The following is a 10,000-nucleotide window of genomic DNA, read 5'->3' as shown; positions in this document are numbered from 1 at the left end:
GAGCGAAACTTGGAGGAACGAACGATAGAGAGGAAGAAAATTTTCTTCTCTTTCGTTCGTTTCTCCATTTTTTTTTCGCTCCGATGAAAAGCAATACGCCGCTGGAACTTTGAAATCGGCGCGCTCGAGCGAAACTTGGAGGAACGAACGACAGAGAGGAAAAAATTTTTCTCCTCTTTCGTTCGTTTCTCCGTTTTTTTTCGCTCAGTTGAAAAGCAATACGCCGCTGGAACTTTGAAAAATAACGAGATAAAAAAAAATTTTGTACATTTTTTCATCGTTATTCGTACACGACTTAAGCGTTGGAAAATTTTTAAACCGAATTTTGAAAAATTTTATTCCTGACCGTTGGGACTTGGAAAAATTTCGAGTCAGCCGGTTTGGCCGGTTGGACTTACCGCGAGACGGAGAAAAGTAGATTCGGTCGATCTGTTTTTCGCAGTTTTTGTGAAAAAAAAATTTTGGTCAATTTTTTCAACGTTAAAAACGTGTTCGGGCTGCCTTTTTATCCATGGATTAAGCGCCGAAAAAATTTTAAAACGCATAATAAAAAAGTTTATTCTTGACCGCAGGGACTTAGAAAAATTTCGGGTCGCCCCGTTCGACCTGCTGGCATTACCGCGCGGCCTGGACAGCCCGCTTCGACCGATACATTTTTTTCATTTTCAGAGAAAAAAAAATTTTTGTCAATTTTTTCAACCTTAAAAACGTTAATAAACTGCACTCTTATGCACGGATTAAGCATTGAAAAATTTTTAAAACATGTAATAAAAAAGTTTATTCTTGACCGTTCGGACTTAGAAAAATTTCGAGTACCCCGGATCGCCTGCTGGAATTACCGCACGGCCTGGACAGCCCGCATCGACCGATACATTTTTTCCATTTTCAGTGAAAAAAAAATTTTTGTCAATTTTCTCAACGTTAAAAACGTTAATAAACTGCGTTTTTATGAGTGGATTAAACATTGAAAAAATTTTGAAATATGTGATGAAAAAGTTTACTCTTGACCGTTCGGACTTAGAAAAATTTCGAGTACCTCGGATCGCCGGCTGGAATTACCGCACGGCCTGGACAGCTCGCATCGACCGATACATTTTTTCCATTTTCAGTGAAAAAAAAATTTTTGTCAATTTTCTCAACGTTAAAAACGTTAATAAACTGCGTTTTTATGCGTGGATTAAACATTAAAAAAATTTTGAAATATGTGATGAAAAAGTTTACTCTTGACCGTCGGGACTTAGAAAAATTTCGAGTACCCCGGATCGCCTGCTGGAATTACCGCACGGCCTGGATAGCCCGCATCGACCGATACATTTTTTCCATTTTCAGTGAAAAAAAAATTTTTGTCAATTTTCTCAACGTTAAAAACGTTAATAAACTGCGTTTTTATGCGTGGATTAAACATTAAAAAAATTTTGAAATATGTGATGAAAAAGTTTACTCTTGACCGTCGGGACTTAGAAAAATTTCGAGTACCCCGGATCGCCTGCTGGCATTACCGCACGGCCTGGACAGCACGCTCCGACGAATCGGTTTTTTCCATTTTTTCCGAAAAATAAATTTTTGTAATTTTTTTTAATGTCAAAAACGTTAATAAACGTCATGTTTACGCATGGATTAAACATTGAAATAATTTTAAAACGCTTATTAAAAAAGTTGGTGTCGACCGTGGGACTTAGAAAAATTTCGGGAAGTCCGATTCGCCTGCTGGAATTACCGCACGGCCTGGACAGCTCGCTCCGACGAATCGGTTTTTTCCATTTTTTCCGAAAAATAAATTTTTGTAATTTTTTTTAATGTTAAAAACGTTAATAAACGTCATGTTTACGCATGGATTAAACATTGAAATAATTTTAAAACGCTTATTAAAAAAGTTGGTGTCGACCGTGGGACTTAGAAAAATTTCGGGAAGTCCGATTCGCCTGCTGGAATTACCGCACGGGCTGGACACCTCGCTCCGACGAATCGGTTTTTTCCATTTTTTTTGAAAAATAAATTTTTGTAATTTTTTTTAATGTTAAAAACGTTAATAAACATCATGTTTACGCATGGATTAAACATTGAAATAATTTTAAAACGCTTATTAAAAAAGTTTACTCTTGACCGTGGGACTTAGAAAAATTTCGGGAAGTCCGATTCGCCTGCTGGAATTACCGCACGGGCTGGACACCTCGCTCCGACGAATCGGTTTTTTCCATTTTTTCCGAAAAATAAATTTTTGTAATTTTTTTTAACGTTAAAAACGTTAATAAACGTCATGTTTACGCATGGATTAAACATTGAAATAATTTTAAAACGCTTATTAAAAAAGTTGGTGTCGACCGTGGGACTTAGAAAAATTTCGGGAAGTCCGATTCGCCTGCTGGAATTACCGCACGGGCTGGACAGCTCGCTCCGACGAATCGGTTTTTTCCATTTTTTCCGAAAAATAAATTTTTGTAATTTTTTTTAACGTTAAAAACGTTAATAAACGTCATGTTTACGCATGGATTAAACATTGAAATAATTTTAAAACGCTTATTAAAAAAGTTGGTGTCGACCGTGGGACTTAGAAAAATTTCGGGAAGTCCGATTCGCCTGCTGGAATTACCGCACGGGCTGGACACCTCGCTCCGACGAATCGGTTTTTTCCATTTTTTTTGAAAAATAAATTTTTGTAATTTTTTTTAATGTTAAAAACGTTAATAAACATCATGTTTACGCATGGATTAAACATTGAAATAATTTTAAAACGCTTATTAAAAAAGTTTACTCTTGACCGTGGGACTTAGAAAAATTTCGGGAAGTCCGATTCGCCTGCTGGAATTACCGCACGGCCTGGACAGCTCGCATCGACCGATACATTTTTTCCATTTTCAGTGAAAAAAAAATTTTTGTCAATTTTCTCAACGTTAAAAACGTTAATAAACTGCGTTTTTATGCGTGGATTAAACATTAAAAAAATTTTGAAATATGTGATGAAAAAGTTTACTCTTGACCGTTCGGACTTAGAAAAATTTCGAGTACCTCGGATCGCCTGCTGGAATTACCGCACGGCCTGGACAGCCCGCATCGACCGATACATTTTTTCCATTTTCAGTGAAAAAAAAATTTTTGTCAATTTTCTCAACGTTAAAAACGTTAATAAACTGCGTTTTTATGCGTGGATTAAACATTAAAAAAATTTTGAAATATGTGATGAAAAAGTTTACTCTTGACCGTTCGGACTTAGAAAAATTTCGAGTACCTCGGATCGCCGGCTGGAATTACCGCACGGCCTGGACAGCTCGCATCGACCGATACATTTTTTCCATTTTCAGTGAAAAAAAAATTTTTGTCAATTTTCTCAACGTTAAAAACGTTAATAAACTGCGTTTTTATGCGTGGATTAAACATTAAAAAAATTTTGAAATATGTGATGAAAAAGTTTACTCTTGACCGTCGGGACTTAGAAAAATTTCGAGTACCCCGGATCGCCTGCTGGAATTACCGCACGGCCTGGATAGCCCGCATCGACCGATACATTTTTTCCATTTTCAGTGAAAAAAAAATTTTTGTCAATTTTCTCAACGTTAAAAACGTTAATAAACTGCGTTTTTATGCGTGGATTAAACATTAAAAAAATTTTGAAATATGTGATGAAAAAGTTTACTCTTGACCGTCGGGACTTAGAAAAATTTCGAGTACCCCGGATCGCCTGCTGGCATTACCGCACGGCCTGGACAGCACGCTCCGACGAATCGGTTTTTTCCATTTTTTCCGAAAAATAAATTTTTGTAATTTTTTTTAATGTCAAAAACGTTAATAAACGTCATGTTTACGCATGGATTAAACATTGAAATAATTTTAAAACGCTTATTAAAAAAGTTGGTGTCGACCGTGGGACTTAGAAAAATTTCGGGAAGTCCGATTCGCCTGCTGGAATTACCGCACGGCCTGGACAGCTCGCTCCGACGAATCGGTTTTTTCCATTTTTTCCGAAAAATAAATTTTTGTAATTTTTTTTAATGTTAAAAACGTTAATAAACGTCATGTTTACGCATGGATTAAACATTGAAATAATTTTAAAACGCTTATTAAAAAAGTTGGTGTCGACCGTGGGACTTAGAAAAATTTCGGGAAGTCCGATTCGCCTGCTGGAATTACCGCACGGGCTGGACACCTCGCTCCGACGAATCGGTTTTTTCCATTTTTTTTGAAAAATAAATTTTTGTAATTTTTTTTAATGTTAAAAACGTTAATAAACATCATGTTTACGCATGGATTAAACATTGAAATAATTTTAAAACGCTTATTAAAAAAGTTTACTCTTGACCGTGGGACTTAGAAAAATTTCGGGAAGTCCGATTCGCCTGCTGGAATTACCGCACGGGCTGGACACCTCGCTCCGACGAATCGGTTTTTTCCATTTTTTCCGAAAAATAAATTTTTGTAATTTTTTTTAACGTTAAAAACGTTAATAAACGTCATGTTTACGCATGGATTAAACATTGAAATAATTTTAAAACGCTTATTAAAAAAGTTGGTGTCGACCGTGGGACTTAGAAAAATTTCGGGAAGTCCGATTCGCCTGCTGGAATTACCGCACGGGCTGGACAGCTCGCTCCGACGAATCGGTTTTTTCCATTTTTTCCGAAAAATAAATTTTTGTAATTTTTTTTAACGTTAAAAACGTTAATAAACGTCATGTTTACGCATGGATTAAACATTGAAATAATTTTAAAACGCTTATTAAAAAAGTTGGTGTCGACCGTGGGACTTAGAAAAATTTCGGGAAGTCCGATTCGCCTGCTGGAATTACCGCACGGGCTGGACACCTCGCTCCGACGAATCGGTTTTTTCCATTTTTTTTGAAAAATAAATTTTTGTAATTTTTTTTAATGTTAAAAACGTTAATAAACATCATGTTTACGCATGGATTAAACATTGAAATAATTTTAAAACGCTTATTAAAAAAGTTTACTCTTGACCGTGGGACTTAGAAAAATTTCGGGAAGTCCGATTCGCCTGCTGGAATTACCGCACGGCCTGGACAGCTCGCATCGACCGATACATTTTTTCCATTTTCAGTGAAAAAAAAATTTTTGTCAATTTTCTCAACGTTAAAAACGTTAATAAACTGCGTTTTTATGCGTGGATTAAACATTAAAAAAATTTTGAAATATGTGATGAAAAAGTTTACTCTTGACCGTTCGGACTTAGAAAAATTTCGAGTACCTCGGATCGCCTGCTGGAATTACCGCACGGCCTGGACAGCCCGCATCGACCGATACATTTTTTCCATTTTCAGTGAAAAAAAAATTTTTGTCAATTTTCTCAACGTTAAAAACGTTAATAAACTGCGTTTTTATGCGTGGATTAAACATTAAAAAAATTTTGAAATATGTGATGAAAAAGTTTACTCTTGACCGTCGGGACTTAGAAAAATTTCGAGTACCCCGGATCGCCTGCTGGAATTACCGCACGGCCTGGATAGCCCGCATCGACCGATACATTTTTTCCATTTTCAGTGAAAAAAAAATTTTTGTCAATTTTCTCAACGTTAAAAACGTTAATAAACTGCGTTTTTATGCGTGGATTAAACATTAAAAAAATTTTGAAATATGTGATGAAAAAGTTTACTCTTGACCGTCGGGACTTAGAAAAATTTCGAGTACCCCGGATCGCCTGCTGGAATTACCGCACGGCCTGGATAGCCCGCATCGACCGATACATTTTTTCCATTTTCAGTGAAAAAAAAATTTTTGTCAATTTTCTCAACGTTAAAAACGTTAATAAACTGCGTTTTTATGCGTGGATTAAACATTAAAAAAATTTTGAAATATGTGATGAAAAAGTTTACTCTTGACCGTCGGGACTTAGAAAAATTTCGAGTACCCCGGATCGCCTGCTGGAATTACCGCACGGGCTGGACACCTCGCTCCGACGAATCGGTTTTTTCCATTTTTTCCGAAAAATAAATTTTTGTAATTTTTTTTAACGTTAAAAACGTTAATAAACGTCATGTTTACGCATGGATTAAACATTGAAATAATTTTAAAACGCTTATTAAAAAAGTTGGTGTCGACCGTGGGACTTAGAAAAATTTCGGGAAGTCCGATTCGCCTGCTGGAATTACCGCACGGGCTGGACACCTCGCTCCGACGAATCGGTTTTTTCCATTTTTTTTGAAAAATAAATTTTTGTAATTTTTTTTAATGTTAAAAACGTTAATAAACATCATGTTTACGCATGGATTAAACATTGAAATAATTTTAAAACGCTTATTAAAAAAGTTTACTCTTGACCGTGGGACTTAGAAAAATTTCGGGAAGTCCGATTCGCCTGCTGGAATTACCGCACGGGCTGGACACCTCGCTCCGACGAATCGGTTTTTTCCATTTTTTCCGAAAAATAAATTTTTGTAATTTTTTTTAACGTTAAAAACGTTAATAAACGTCATGTTTACGCATGGATTAAACATTGAAATAATTTTAAAACGCTTATTAAAAAAGTTGGTGTCGACCGTGGGACTTAGAAAAATTTCGGGAAGTCCGATTCGCCTGCTGGAATTACCGCACGGGCTGGACAGCTCGCTCCGACGAATCGGTTTTTTCCATTTTTTCCGAAAAATAAATTTTTGTAATTTTTTTTAACGTTAAAAACGTTAATAAACGTCATGTTTACGCATGGATTAAACATTGAAATAATTTTAAAACGCTTATTAAAAAAGTTGGTGTCGACCGTGGGACTTAGAAAAATTTCGGGAAGTCCGATTCGCCTGCTGGAATTACCGCACGGGCTGGACACCTCGCTCCGACGAATCGGTTTTTTCCATTTTTTTTGAAAAATAAATTTTTGTAATTTTTTTTAATGTTAAAAACGTTAATAAACATCATGTTTACGCATGGATTAAACATTGAAATAATTTTAAAACGCTTATTAAAAAAGTTTACTCTTGACCGTGGGACTTAGAAAAATTTCGGGAAGTCCGATTCGCCTGCTGGAATTACCGCACGGCCTGGACAGCTCGCATCGACCGATACATTTTTTCCATTTTCAGTGAAAAAAAAATTTTTGTCAATTTTCTCAACGTTAAAAACGTTAATAAACTGCGTTTTTATGCGTGGATTAAACATTAAAAAAATTTTGAAATATGTGATGAAAAAGTTTACTCTTGACCGTTCGGACTTAGAAAAATTTCGAGTACCTCGGATCGCCTGCTGGAATTACCGCACGGCCTGGACAGCCCGCATCGACCGATACATTTTTTCCATTTTCAGTGAAAAAAAAATTTTTGTCAATTTTCTCAACGTTAAAAACGTTAATAAACTGCGTTTTTATGCGTGGATTAAACATTAAAAAAATTTTGAAATATGTGATGAAAAAGTTTACTCTTGACCGTCGGGACTTAGAAAAATTTCGAGTACCCCGGATCGCCTGCTGGAATTACCGCACGGCCTGGATAGCCCGCATCGACCGATACATTTTTTCCATTTTCAGTGAAAAAAAAATTTTTGTCAATTTTCTCAACGTTAAAAACGTTAATAAACTGCGTTTTTATGCGTGGATTAAACATTAAAAAAATTTTGAAATATGTGATGAAAAAGTTTACTCTTGACCGTCGGGACTTAGAAAAATTTCGAGTACCCCGGATCGCCTGCTGGAATTACCGCACGGCCTGGATAGCCCGCATCGACCGATACATTTTTTCCATTTTCAGTGAAAAAAAAATTTTTGTCAATTTTCTCAACGTTAAAAACGTTAATAAACTGCGTTTTTATGCGTGGATTAAACATTAAAAAAATTTTGAAATATGTGATGAAAAAGTTTACTCTTGACCGTCGGGACTTAGAAAAATTTCGAGTACCCCGGATCGCCTGCTGGAATTACCGCACGGGCTGGACACCTCGCTCCGACGAATCGGTTTTTTCCATTTTTTCCGAAAAATAAATTTTTGTAATTTTTTTTAACGTTAAAAACGTTAATAAACGTCATGTTTACGCATGGATTAAACATTGAAATAATTTTAAAACGCTTATTAAAAAAGTTGGTGTCGACCGTGGGACTTAGAAAAATTTCGGGAAGTCCGATTCGCCTGCTGGAATTACCGCACGGGCTGGACACCTCGCTCCGACGAATCGGTTTTTTCCATTTTTTCCGAAAAATAAATTTTTGTAATTTTTTTTAATGTTAAAAACGTTAATAAACGTCATGTTTACGCATGGATTAAACATTGAAATAATTTTAAAACGCTTATTAAAAAAGTTGGTGTCGACCGTGGGACTTAGAAAAATTTCGGGAAGTCCGATTCGCCTGCTGGAATTACCGCACGGGCTGGACACCTCGCTCCGACGAATCGGTTTTTTCCATTTTTTCCGAAAAATAAATTTTTGTAATTTTTTTTAACGTTAAAAACGTTAATAAACGTCATGTTTACGCATGGATTAAACATTGAAATAATTTTAAAACGCTTATTAAAAAAGTTGGTGTCGACCGTGGGACTTAGAAAAATTTCGGGAAGTCCGATTCGCCTGCTGGAATTACCGCACGGGCTGGACAGCTCGCTCCGACGAATCGGTTTTTTCCATTTTTTCCGAAAAATAAATTTTTGTAATTTTTTTTAACGTTAAAAACGTTAATAAACGTCATGTTTACGCATGGATTAAACATTGAAATAATTTTAAAACGCTTATTAAAAAAGTTGGTGTCGACCGTGGGACTTAGAAAAATTTCGGGAAGTCCGATTCGCCTGCTGGAATTACCGCACGGGCTGGACAGCTCGCTCCGACGAATCGGTTTTTTCCATTTTTTCCGAAAAATAAATTTTTGTAATTTTTTTTAACGTTAAAAACGTTAATAAACGTCATGTTTACGCATGGATTAAACATTGAAATAATTTTAAAACGCTTATTAAAAAAGTTGGTGTCGACCGTGGGACTTAGAAAAATTTCGGGAAGTCCGATTCGCCTGCTGGAATTACCGCACGGGCTGGACACCTCGCTCCGACGAATCGGTTTTTTCCATTTTTTTTGAAAAATAAATTTTTGTAATTTTTTTTAATGTTAAAAACGTTAATAAACATCATGTTTACGCATGGATTAAACATTGAAATAATTTTAAAACGCTTATTAAAAAAGTTTACTCTTGACCGTGGGGACTTAGAAAAATTCCGGCTTGCACGGATTCGACCACTCTGTTTTTCGGAGTTTCTGAGAAAAATAAATTTTTGTAATTTTTTTCATTATGATTTCTGAGTTCTCCCAGTAGTTTAATGTAAGGATTAAGCATTTAAAAATTTTTAAATCGAATATTAAAAAAGTTTACTCTTGCAATTTTTGGAAAAAAAAAATTCTAAAAAATTTTTCTTTCGGTGGAAACTAACGTTTAATATGTACAATAACGATTTATCGAATAAAAATCGTATGTTAATATATGTTCGAATCGACCATAGTTTCAGCGGCTAAGTACCAGCAGCCCGGCCGGTTGGTCTGTACGCGCGGCAGTTTACCACCATAAGCGCCCGTGCTGAGCGGCCGGCGCCGCGGTCGTCGCGGCCGCCCGTTTGGTTACTATAAGAGAGCACGTCGGTTCGAGCGGACCGGTCGGCGCAGCGGCGGGCGAGCGGCTATTCTACGATCTCGGTCGAGAAGCAGTCGTTCAGCTCCTCGAGGTCCATTCCTCGACTGTTCTGTACCGCGTTCCGTTGCGAATTTTTCTCTACACAGCATGACCACGGGTCGGTGTCTCAGACCGAATGGCCCTTATGTGGTAAGCCCAGAATGTTGGGTTGGATACAACGTATATTCGTTATACTTGTACGACTCTCACATCAACTCTCAGAAACCCAAAAGGGGTTTTCTATCCGAGCGAAAATATATTTTTCGTATACAAAAATTTAATGGCAAAGACCAAACGAAATACTACACACAAAAAGGGGCGACGAACAAAAATTGTTCGAATGAAATATAATATATACATATAAAATTGAGGTGTCCTAAGAGAGAAATACATAAACTAAGAGGTATATATTATAAGAAAT

This window comes from Nomia melanderi, unplaced genomic scaffold (assembly GCF_051020985.1).
Source record: "Nomia melanderi isolate GNS246 unplaced genomic scaffold, iyNomMela1 scaffold0455, whole genome shotgun sequence".
Classification (NCBI taxonomy): domain Eukaryota; kingdom Metazoa; phylum Arthropoda; class Insecta; order Hymenoptera; family Halictidae; genus Nomia; species Nomia melanderi.
This window is presented reverse-complemented; position numbering follows the sequence as displayed.